The sequence below is a fragment of the Macrotis lagotis genome, chromosome 1 (genome assembly GCF_037893015.1).
Source record: "Macrotis lagotis isolate mMagLag1 chromosome 1, bilby.v1.9.chrom.fasta, whole genome shotgun sequence".
Classification (NCBI taxonomy): Eukaryota; Metazoa; Chordata; class Mammalia; order Peramelemorphia; family Peramelidae; genus Macrotis; species Macrotis lagotis.
The window spans coordinates 855,224,717-855,237,283 of NC_133658.1; the positions used below are offsets into that span (position 1 = coordinate 855,224,717).

The 12,567-nt window shown below is 44.7% G+C and overlaps 1 protein-coding gene across 2 annotated transcripts in view; it reads left to right on the forward strand.

Moving 5' to 3' along the window:
* Nucleotides 1-12,567, forward strand: part of NHSL3 (NHS like 3) — a 41,883-nt gene that overhangs the window by 12,748 nt on the left and 16,568 nt on the right. The gene's annotated exons all lie outside the window — the stretch shown is intronic.

Sequence of the window (12,567 nt, forward strand, 5' to 3'; positions counted from 1 at the left end):
TGGGATCTGCCTGAAAGGTTGTATTTCAACCCTGGGGTGGGGGAGGGTCCCCTGAGGCTGGGCAACAGGATTCCTGGCTTCCCCCTCTCGTTCCCTGAGTGCTGAGAGAACTGTAACATGAACTGGGATGGATATGTGTGTGGGAGAGGACATCAGAGAGATAGGTAGTGGGAGGAGGTGCAGCCTCCCCCTGCCCTCCCACAAGGGAGCTGTCTGGTCAGGTGGAAATCTCTAGGCTATTTCCTGGGCAAAGAACTCTATGGGGCGGATCATGGGTGAGGGGGCAGGGGGAAGCAGTTGCCCATTTCCCCTGCTCATTTGGATTTATACGTGATCTAAATTCATAGATGCTCCAAACTTGGAGGGCTCTTGGAGACTATCACATCCCAACCACCTTTGCTTACAGATACAGAAACTGAGGCCTACAGCTGGAAAGAAACTGACCCAAGATCATTTATTCCACTTGGGGTACAGGGAATGTGGATTTCTGTGTTTTCCATGGAGAGAGAGAATGGGTACCTCCTAGAGATCAGGTATCAAATTGTGACCCTGGACAAGTCCCTTTTCCTTTCTGAGCCTCAGTTTTGGCTTCTGTAAAATGAGAACACTGGATTAGATGACTTCTAAGGTAACTTTTTTCTGAGGGATATGTCCCCGAGTAGGACTGAATGCCTTCCTACCCAACACTTCACCCAGGGAAACCCTGGGTAAGAGGATCCTGGAATTCTGTTCACTTTTGCCCATCATCCCTATTGTATACTCCTCACCCAATTAAGAAATCAAGTCAATTCCCTATTCTTCTCTTTTCCTCTCTTTCTAGAGCCAGGCAGGGAAAGGAGAATATGGGATAGAGGAATGACTGTCATCCCTTTGTGTTTATAACGCTGCTGACCTGGATGGGATAAGTGCTTAGAGATCCTTACTGCTGATGAACTTTTTTGTTTTCCCTGTGGGTGTGGCTGGAGGGAATCCGAGAAGAAAACATAATCTTTATCTTCAGATTACTGACAGTTGGAGAGACAAGACAGATATGGTTGGGGACATCCCACTTCTAGACATATTAAAGTGATATGAAAAAGTGGCACTTTATTATCTAAGCTCTAGACATGTGTGAAAAAGAATTCAGAAAGGTTGATAGGGAAGACTTTATAGAGGACATGAGTCTTGAAGTGGGCACTGAAGGAAATATGGGCCTTCATTTGTCATAAAGCAGCACACATGATACAATGCAAACATGGATTTGGAGTAGGATGATCTATTTTGGAATGCTGGTTCTAATGCTCACCACCAGTCTTACCCCTGGCAGTTTTTTCTTACTCAAAACATCAATTTCCTCATCTGTTGACTTTGAAGTCCCATTATCCTTTGGGAAAACCAGGGGAGGGTATTCTAGGGGACAGGAGAAGCTTGAACAAAAGTGGGAAAGAGCCCAGTATGATGGGGGAAAGGGATGACAAGGAATTACGTGGTTGGAGCTGAGGATGTTTTTAGAGGAGATTAGATGGGCTCAACTGATGATGAGATTGGGTTGAGGAATTTGGACTTGATTCATTCAGGCAATTGGGAGTCAAGATTGGGTTTTGAGTTTGTTTTTATAATAAGGGAATGTTGAATCTGAACTGATATTTAAGGATCACTTGATTGTGTGTATGATGGAAAGGGAGAGACTTGTCACTGGGAGACCTGTTAGAAGACAATGAAGGGCATACAATACCTAAAGTCACATATGTTTCTGTGCCAAAAGGAAAGTTTTGGATGTGACTTCTTAGAGATGGACCATATGACCTTTAAAGTTTCTTCCAACTCTAAATTTTCTTGACTTCTAACTCTAGATTTCCAGCACCTTTGGTCATCCTTCTTCAGGAACAAGATTTAGAGCTGTTGGAGTTATTGTAATTGTCCAGAAAAGAGATGACAGGAATTTGAACTTGGTATTGGACCATGGGATTGGAAAAGAGAGATGTTATAGAAGACAAATTAATGGTAAAAAGAGCTTGTGTGATATGGTGAGGAAAAATGATGGATTTCTAGGCAAATCATCTAGGTTTGAATCTGGTCTCTGCCACTTGTGTGACCTTTAGCAGGACATATAACCTCTCCCTGCCTCAATTTCCATATCTGAAAAATGATGGGGTTAAACTAGATGGCCTCTTACGTCCTTTTCAGCTCTAATTCTTTGATCTTATATCTAGGTGATGGGTGAGGAAGAGGAGGAGTTGAGGTAACTCCAGGCCTCTTGGAAGATGGTAGTATCATTGACAGAAATATCAAAGTCAAAAGCAGGTTTGGGGGAAATGAAGAGTTTTAGCTTTGGTAGATCTGATATGGAGGCCATGGGAGCACATACATAAGAAGATAGATATCCCAGAGGTTCTTAGAGGTGTGGTTTTAGTTTTGGGAGCTATCTATATGTATCCATAACCAGAGATGTGATACTTTATTGGCTAAGGACTAGTTCATCTTGAGAGATGGTAGATGGAGAGAAGAGGGTCAAGAGCCTAGTGGTGAGCAATGGCCACAGTTGGAGTTTGGTAGTGGAGGATAGGGTGGGGGAGAGTTTCTGGAAGAAGAGATGCTCCACAGTGTCTTGATTGATTGTAAATTCTCCTTGGGCAGGGAGAGTGCCTCTAACATAACTCCTTTCTGTAGGTTTAAAGAACTGTTACCTTGTCTTTTTAAACATTTTATATGTTGAGAGGTTGAATGGCTTGATCTCAATCCTGAAGCTAGTGAAAAAGGCAGAATTGGAATCCAGGTCTCCTGACTTTAGAGTTCATGCTCTCTTCCTACCATCCTACCTTCAATAATCTCTCTCTCTCTCTCTCTCTTTTTTTTTTTTCTTTAGGATTTTGCAAGGCAGATGGGGTTAAGTGGCTTGCCCAAGGCCACACAGCTAGGTAATTATCAAGTGTCTGAGACCAGATTTGAACCCAGGTACTCCTGACTCCAGGGCTGGTGCTTTATCCACTACACTACCTAGCTGACCCAATGATCTCTTTCAAATAGGTGCTTTTTTACTTAATGAGAGCTTAATGAATGTATTAATTTGAATGGAATCTCTGAATCTCAAGTCTCCCTATTGGTAGAGAGGGGAAAGGGTTGGGCTAACACTATATAAAATTTCTTACAGTAATAAATCCTATGTTTTGGAGTCATATCCCACTGCAGAAATTTATAGCTATACAATCCTGGGCAAGTCATTTAACTCAGTTTCCTTATTGGTAAAATGAGAGAGTTGGACTTGATGGCATTTAAAATTGAAAAGTGTGGAGAGGTCAGTCTAGTTTTAACCTGGAAGATTTCCCAGGACTTCTGGACCGGCTCTACTCCCTCCTCCTTGGCCAGCTGGGCCAAAAGTAAAAGGTGGAAAGGGTTGAGCCTCCTCTGGGAAAGAACCTGGGGGTGGAAGTAGCAGTGTGTGGGGCCTAGGCAGGTGTCTCTGTGGGGGAGAGACGGGATGGGATCTCCTTATGTTTGTTCTCAGCTCCATGGAAACACTGCTCAAACTGTAGCCTAAGAATTTGCATTTGGGCAGGTCTGGGTGGGGACTGGAGGGAAGGGAATGACTGTGGCAGCTCCTCCCTCCATCTGTGTATGTGTCTGTGTGTGTTTGTGTCTGTGTGTCCTGTGTTGGGGGTGGGGACAGGGAGGCTGTGCCAGGGCTTTGGGGAGAAAGTCAAAGTCCAGCTCTTACTTGGAGAAGTTAGGGGTGCTCTGAGCAGGATGGGAATTCTGTCCCTAAGGAGGAGATGGGGTGGGGAGCATTGTAGGAATCATTGTGTATTTTTGGTCAGGTGCTGGCAGGCTCCAAAGGAAGAGACTCCTTGTGCCGCCCCTGGGCTTTCTCTTCAGTGGAGCCTGTTTTAGGTTAGCTAATATCCCTAGTACATCTCAAAGATCACACAGGTGTAAAGCCTCTCTAACATGTACTGGCTCCTTTGGATAGGAAAAAAAATGTGTCAAGTCTTTTCATCCCATCCCCCCCCCATAGGAGATGGGATGGTAAGGGACACCTTAATAGCTCATATCTATAGCATAAAAAACTATAAAGACTATAATCTTTAAAAAAAGTCACTTCCCAGTGACATCTTACACACTTCCACCTTCTACCCTGCCCTACGCTCCCAGAATCTATCTTGTACTAGTGTAAAAGTACAAATAAACAAATCAACACATTGACAATGTATTTCTCATTCTGTCCCTGTAGTCTTGTCATCTCTTTTGAGTGATGGTATATATAGCGATTTCTGATGAAGTGACTTGGCCAAGGTCAGACATGTGGTAAAGAGTGGACGTGGGGGCTCAGGTCCTTGTTCTGCTTTGGCCTTGGACCTTGACTGGGAAACAACCATGTCTGCTTCCTGCTTGCTCTGGCTCTCTCCCTGTTCCCTCTATGCCTCCTCTGATTAACCCACTCTCTCCCCCACCCCCATCCTGTGATTCCTTTTCTGACTCCAAATTTAGCATTCTTACCACAGTAAGTCTTCAGGTCCATCTTCTAGTCATCCTACTCACTGGGTGAAACCCAGAGAGGAAGAAGGCACTTGTCTGAGATTGGGGATACAGTGGATACTAGGCTGAGAATGAACCAGAATTCTAGTTCAAATAAGGTTTGGGGTGGGGGAATCGGCTTGGGCTTTGGGACTTTGGTGGGGAAAACTGCTGCCTGTTTAGTCTTGTCTATTCATTCCCCATCTCCCTTCCCTCTAGGATCCTTGAAGATTCCTTCCTTTCCTTATCTGACTCCTGAGATAAGGAAAAGGCCTTAACCTTCCTGAACCAGATAGGCCTCTGGTAGAGAATGGGGTGGGGAGGAAGGGTCTTCCTAATAAGGCCTCTTTGTCCAAACAGACAGTTTTTTCTGACCCTTGGTCCAGTTGGTAAGCATTGATTAATGTGCCAGAGTGCTAGGCTGAATTGCAGCCTCTTCCTCATTTTCATGTACCTGAAGGATAGATCATGGGATTAGGATTGACCTTTTAACTGGGAAGTTAGGTTTGGCTGTAGATTTAAGACATAGAGAATCTCGGGATTTAGAGCTGGAAGGAACCCTAGAAATCATCAATCAAAACAATCTGTCAGCATTATCAGTATTTACTGTGAGTCAGTAAGCTAGGTGCTGGGGATTCTAAGAAAGGCAGATATTCCTTGCCCTCAAGAAGCTTGCATTTGGATAGGAGAGATATCAACTAGATGCATACAAGATATATATACAGAGTAAAGGGAAGTAGCAGATGGGCATGTAGGTGGTTCTGTGGATAGAATGTAGGTAGGGCCTCAAGTCAAGAACTCTTCCTTAGTTCAAATCTGGCCTCAGAAACTTAATACCTGTGAAACACTGAGCAAATCACTTAACCCCTGTTTGTCTCAGTTTCTTCATCATAAAATGAGCTTGAGAAGAAAATAGCAAACTGGTATCTTTGCCAAGAAAACCCCAAATGGGTCATAGAGAATCAGACCTGACTGAAAATGACAGAAAAACAAAAATATAAAAGGGAAGGGCACTAGCAACTGGGGGTTGGCTAAGGTCCAGGGATTTCTGTTGAGTATTGAAGAACACCAAGGAAGCCAGGGGAGAGGTGAGGAAGCATGGATCCCAACCCAGCACCAGGGCCCAGAGATTAGATTGCTTGAGGTGTGGCAAATAGATCAGCATAGCTAGATCAGAGAAAGGCCTAAAGTGGGAGTGAAGGAAGGAGCCAGGTTCTGAAGAGCTTTAAATAATGCCAGCTAGACAGTTTTCTGTTTGATCTCGGAGGCAACAAGGAGGGCTAATTAAACACGGGAGGGCAGGCAGGTGGCATGATCAGATCTATCCTTCAGATTAGAAAATTGATTGTTAGCTGAGTAGAGGATTAATTGGAATGGGGAGAGAATTGAGGCAGGGGATCATTTAGAAGACTATTGTAATCCAGGGGATGTGATGGGGGGTCAGAATTAGGGTTGGAGATTAGAGAGAAGGGAGTGTATTGGAGAGATCTTGTAAATGTAGTAAAAGATTTGATGAAGTGCTAATGTCGAGGAGAGAAGGAATTGATTTAGACCCAAACCGTGAGTCTGAGTGACTGGAAGATAATAGGCCATTAACTAGAAGAGGGAAGAAGTCAGACATGAAGGGAGGAGATCATGTTTTGTTTTGGACGTGTTGACTTAGATGCCTACAGTTTATCTAGTCTGGTGGTTCTCAAAGTATGGTTGGGGGACCATTCTTTTCATGGGCCTGTAAGGTCAAAACTATCTTCAAAAGGATCCAAGATGTTTTATTTCATAATATGAAAGATATTGATTGATAGATATAATCCATGTAAGCAAATTTGTGAGGAGAGGATCCTCACTAATTTTAAGAGTGAAAAAGGGTCTGGAGACCAAAAACATTTGAGAACTGCTGGTTCAGTCTGACTCTTCTCTTTTGTGGGATCAAATCTGGAACTGTGACTCCATTTGGTTAGGGAAGTGGGCAATGACTGGGTAAGAAAAACCTGGGCTCAAGGACCATCTCTTTCACAAACTGACCTCAGTGACCCTAAATAGGTCCCTTAACTTCTGCCAGTTCTCCAGGCATAGTTGTAAAGATTATAGAATTGTAGGATGATCAGCTGGGAATGTCTTAACTTTTCTCTGTGATACAGTGATCCAAGACAACTCTGAAGGACTTACCTGATGAAGAATGCTATTCATTCCTAGAGAAAAGCATACTCTTTTTTTTTTTTTTAACTTTTTTGATTTTTCTTCAGGTTTCTTTTCTTTGGGGGTGCAGCCAACTGTATTTTCTTTCACAATGGGACTATTAAGGAAATGTTTTGCATGACTACACATTTATAACCTATATCAAATTTCTTGCTTTCCAATGGGCTGGGGTGGGGAGGGGAGAAAGGGAGAGAATTTGGAATTCAAAGTTATTCATTCATCCATCCATTTATTTAATTTGGTGGCACAGTGAAGTTTAATGACTTGTCCAAGATCACACAACTAGTTATTATCAAGTGTATAAGACCAGATTTCAACTCAGGACCTCCTGACTCCTGGGTCAGTGCTCAATCTACTGTTCCACCTAGCTGTCCCTGATACTCAAAATTTTAAAAACGAACCTTAAGAAATGGTTTTTAACATGTAACTGGGGAAAAAATAAAATGCTAAACAAATAAATTTAAAAATTCTTTAAACAATATTGAATTGCAGAGTAGGTGGGCAGTAATAAGCATTTCTAATTGTTGCTGAACAATTTACAAATGTTATCTTATTTGATCCTCACAATGACCCTGGGAGGTAAGTGTGGTTATTGTTCCCATTTTACAATTGAGGAAACTGAGGCAAATAGAGTTTTTTCTGGATTACTCTGAGGCTGAATTTGAACTAAGGTCTTCCTGACTCCAAGACCTCTTTCCATCAGAGAAGAAGGGTCATTGGTCTTTGGAAAATCTTTCCATCATGCCCCTTGGCTACCTCTGGAATCAGGAGTTCATTATGGTATTATCCCTCTTACTACTGTTCATGGCCCACCAACCTCCATAGCTTGTGTCAGACTCAACTCGTTGTCATCACCTCCTTCCCCTATGTTCACAAGTCTCTTTTCTACCTTTACAATATCTCTGAATACTCTGCTTTCTCCATTTACAAAGGATCCAGCCAGGATTCTGTGACTGGTGTATATGACCATTTAAGAACAGAAATCTGATGGGGGGCTAGGACTCACCTAAGTTTGCCCACCTGCATTGAGGAGAGGAGGCTGGAACGCAAATCCAGGTCCTCTCACCCCAGAGATTTTTGTCTCTTTCCTCTATGATCAAGTATGTATCTGGGGAAGACTTGAGTCTGCTGGATGCCAGTACTCAGCCTTTATCTTGATTGTGACACCACTTGACTTTTGGAGAGCAAGGAAAGAGGGATAGAGGAAAGAACCTGGGCCTCTTATTGGGGATATCTTGAAAGCCTGGAAATTAGGCTAATGCTGTGTGATCTTGGGCAGGTCTCTTCTTTTCTGTAGACCTCAGTTTCCCCTTCTGTAAGTAGTGCTGGGAAGATACCTGTCTTCCCAGCTGGCCTTTGAAAAGTCAAACGGGTGCTACCAAGAAGGAAGTCTTACTTTATTTTTATAATTTGAATGACTAAATCAGAGGAGACTCAATTAGGACAATGATTGTACTCTGTTCTCCTTAGCCTGAGGGGTCCTTGGGCAGAAAGGTTACCCTCTTGTTCCTGGGCTCTTCTAGCTCTTCTACCCCCCCCCCCCCATCAATATTTACCTTAAAACCTGTTGGTCTGCTTGGCTGGGGGAGGGGTTGCTGTTGTTTCAGTGGGGAAGGGCTGGAAACTCCCCTGGCTTTCTCTACAGCAATGGGGTGTTTCCCCTCTCCTTGGCTGAAAACCTTCCCTTCCCGTCCCTTGGATCTATTGTCCAAAGACCAATGCCCCTCCCCCTTTGACTGAGAACAGGGAAGGCCTCCCTGAGCCTGGAGGTGGGGGGCCCAGTCCTTTCTGCCACCCCTCATAGCCAGCCTGGCAGGGACAGGTGGGGGACTGAGGGGGATGGGGGAGAGAGGAATTCCTTTTCTTGGGCTGGAATGTGGGTTCAGGAACTCCCCTCTCACCCCATTCTCACAGGGCTTTATGAGATTGCATGCCTCTCATCAGTCTCCCTGCCCCCTTCAAGCCTTCTTCTCCTCCTTTCCTTAGGGTAACTGGGTCACATAGCTGGGCCTGGGATCCCCAACTCCATCCTCTCCCCCCTTAACACCCCTTTGTAGACCCTCTCCCCCAGTCCTGGGGTGTGGAAAAGGCTGGGGGATGAGTCTCTTCTCTTCAGGATCCCCTTCCCCCACTCATTCCTTTGACCTGAGTCATACTGGAGCTTCAGGCGCTCCCTCCTGCCCCTCCCCTGCCCCTGCCCCCTGAACAGGAATTGGGCAGGTTGAGACATCACCCTCAAGAGGATGTTTCCCACATTATAGAATGGCAGAGCTGGAAGGAACTGTTTAAAAAAAAAAAAAGACAATGTTAGATCAGCCAGCTTTGCATGGCAGCCCTGGAAGGACCTTGGAACAAAAAAATTCTCAGTCTGGGAGATGACCTTGGCGGGGGTCGCCTAGTCCAATGTCCTTGAAAAAGGAAGTATCTCGCCCAAGTTTACACAGCTCTTTATTGGCCTTCAGAACTTTAAACAAGTCTTTGGAACTTCCTGTTCTGGGTTCCTTGTTCATCCAGGCAAGGGGGCATCATGTACAGTGTTGGACCTGAAGTTAGGAAAACTGATGCAAAACCTGTCTCTGACAATGAATGGTTGGGTGATTAGGAAGCAGTCATTTACCCTTCAGTCAGAGTCAGTTTTCTCAGCTGTAAAATGGGGGATAATGATCTCTGTCACATTTGAATCTCCCAGGGCTGTTATGAGATGTCTATGTGAGCACTATATATTCTTTCTATTAAATTAGGCTGCCGGAGTCCAAGGTTTGATTGGGATATCCTTTTCCTCCTTCCCTTTTTTAGCCAGGTCAGGAAGTAACCCCTTAGCTGGCTGATGTTAGTACTGGACAGCCTTCTCAGGATTATAAGCAATGCTCCAGAGATGGGGTCTGGCAGGGTTCAGCAGGCTTGTAAATGGTCTGTGAAGAAGCTTTCTCAGGCCAAAGGTCCCTATTCCATTCTTCCCCCCTTCTCCCTGGCCCTAGGTCATTTGTAGACCTGCTTCCACTGGGAGCTGCTTACTCAGAGGTAGCTAGGAGGTGGCTGACCAGAAGTTGAGGAGGCCCTTCGAGATTACAGCTGGGGGAGGGGCGTTGTCAGGACAACAAGACGTTATCCAAACTGGGACTTGGACTTGGGGACTTGGCTCCAGTGATATGCAGCTGTCAACTTCCAGCTGTTGGCACCTGGGACCCTCATCCTTAGGGGAATCCAATCTGCAGCCTTCTCTCTTTAGCCTGCTTTGCATAGCCCTCTCCCACCTCCTGCCTGCTTCCAATGGCCATGGTGGGTGACTGTTTCTTCTGGGTCAGGGCTGAGAAAGAGAGTGGATTCTTTCTGTTCTAGAGAAGGTGAGGATCTGCCCAACTTCCCCACTCAATGTTTGAGGCTGGATTTCCAGGATCTACACTCCATAGTAGATTTCTTTTCCTCATTCATCCAGTAGAATCCTATTGTCCCTGAGGTAACCAAAGGAATTTTAGAGTTTGGCCTGGAGCCAAGTTTTGCTGTTTTGGGGGAGGAAGCAGCCTCTAGTCTGAGGGAGGAGGGACACCCAGCAGCTTCTTCCATTCCCCTTTCTTCTCCCCCCCCTTCCTCCCCCCAGGTACAAGGGCATACTTATTTAAAAAAAAAAAAGGAAACCACTCAAAGAAAGCCAGCAGAATAGAATCCCACGAAGAAATACATATGGGCAGTGTTATCTGTTAGATGGAATCCATACCACCAGATTTCTTTTCACACACAATGAAGGACACCTAACATCTACTAACCATCTGCAGGGAAGTTGATTCTCTCCTCAGGCTTCCTGGCCCCAATTCTCCTGGGGCTGTGCTAAGAAGACCTGACTGAGGACACCAGTCACTGAAGGTGGGGCTCATGGAAGCCAGAGGGGAATGGGGTCCCAAGAGGTGAGCTCCTGCAGGAGGAAGAAATTGGACCTCTTAGGAACTCCTCAAAAAGTTTGAGAAGATAAAGACTGGACAAAGAAATGAATAATTCTAATTATAGCTCTATGTCTTTGCTACAGATGTTAGCTCATTTGAGGAAAGAAGGAGCAAAATGACTTTTGATTCCACCCCCACTACACCATACCTTGGGATCTCCACTAGTGCCAGAGATGCCTTGTGTGTGTGGGAGAGTTTTTATGGGGTGTGTGTGTGTATGTACTATGTGGTATGTGGGAGGACAGGTGTGTTCATGAGAAGTGTGTGAACTCTCGGCAGTTCACCACTGTGGAGATGTCAGGATAGCTTCTTAGAAAGGGTCCTGGGATCCCAGAACCTCCACTCCATAGCAGTTTTCTTTCTCCCCTCATCTGGTGGAATTCCATTGTCCCCTGAGGACCCTAGTGCCAGTTTTGGGCTTGCCACTCTTGGGCTTGCCACTCACAGTCCTGTACAGTTATAGGCAGATCCTATCTCTGCAGGTGTGTTTCTTTATCAGTAAAATGTGGGAGTTAGATTCGATGACTCCTAGAGTCCCCTCTGCCTGTAAAGCTGTGCAATTCTCTACAGGTGTGAGCAGTGTGCCTGTGAAGGGGTAAGGGAAAGGTAGGGGTGTGATTGGTATGTATGTGTATGTGTGTGGTAGGAAGAACATATGGTATATGAATGCATATGCATAAGAGAATGAAGTATGGTACATTTATGTGGGTGGATATGTGTGTTGTGTATAGGTATATGTTCATGTACATATGTACTATAGAGAGGTAGGGAAGTTCTCTGTAGGTTGTGGTTTGTGGGAGCATGTATGGAGAAGTGATGTTTTTAGGGAAAAGTACTTAATTTGAAATCATAGGGTCTAAGTGAGTAGCTGTGTGACCCTGAGCAAGTCATTTGCCCATTCTGTGCCTTTATTTCTTCATCTGTAAAATGAGGGAATTGAGCTCCATGGCCTCTTCAAGTCCACCCTTCCATCAGTGTATTGGCTCACATGTGCATGCATGCATGCATTCACTTATTCATCATACTTTTATTAAGGGTCTGGTGGGAGTCCCAGCAGTGGGATGTCTTCCTTAAAGGAGCTTCTGGGGGGGGTACAACTTTTATAGATAAAATGGGATTTCCTTGTAGACATTGTTCTTCTAGAGCTACCATACAGATCCTGTAGGGGGTGGAGTGGTGATCTGGATTCAGGAAGACCTGAGTTCAAATGTGACCTCAGATGCTCAGTTCACTGTGTGAACTTGGGCAAATCATTTAACTTCTGTTTGCCATGGTTTTCTAATCTTATGTATGGATAAGGTAGGACTTGAATTGTTGAAGGAAGAGGTAGAATTAAGGTTTTTTTCGGGGGAAAGGGAAGGTGTGTTTCAGACAGTAGTTGGCAGGTGACGAAGGCACAGAGGTGGAAGATGAGGTATTCCTTTCAGAGAGGAAGCGTGATCCCAAGGAAAAAATACTGAGTTTGGAGCTTGTACACTTGAGTTCAAATACTCTTTCTGCCACTTACTACCTTGAATGGGCCATTTAAACTCTCTGGACTGAAACTTCATCTGTAAAATGAAGGGTTCATATTGGAACTCACTTCCAACTCTAATCTGAGGCCCTATTTAGGCAGGAAGATCTAGGCTTAAATTTGGAGAAGATAGCCAGAACTGGGTCCTGAAGAACTTTCACTCCCAAATCAAAGATTTCCTTTTTTCTTTTGGAAACAATAAGGAGTGATCAATGCAGGGAAGTGAAATGGTGTCATTTTGTCCTGAGGCTATCTGTTGAGTCATTTGTGTGGAGGATCCCTGGAAGAGGAGAGTCTCGGCCAGGGGAGCCTTTAAGGGAGCTTTCAGTAGACCAGGCCAGAGGGTCTTCTATGGGCCAAGGGCTGAACCAGCAAGATGGGTATCCTCAGGATAAAAAGAACATACATTTCTGACTGGAATGGATCTTG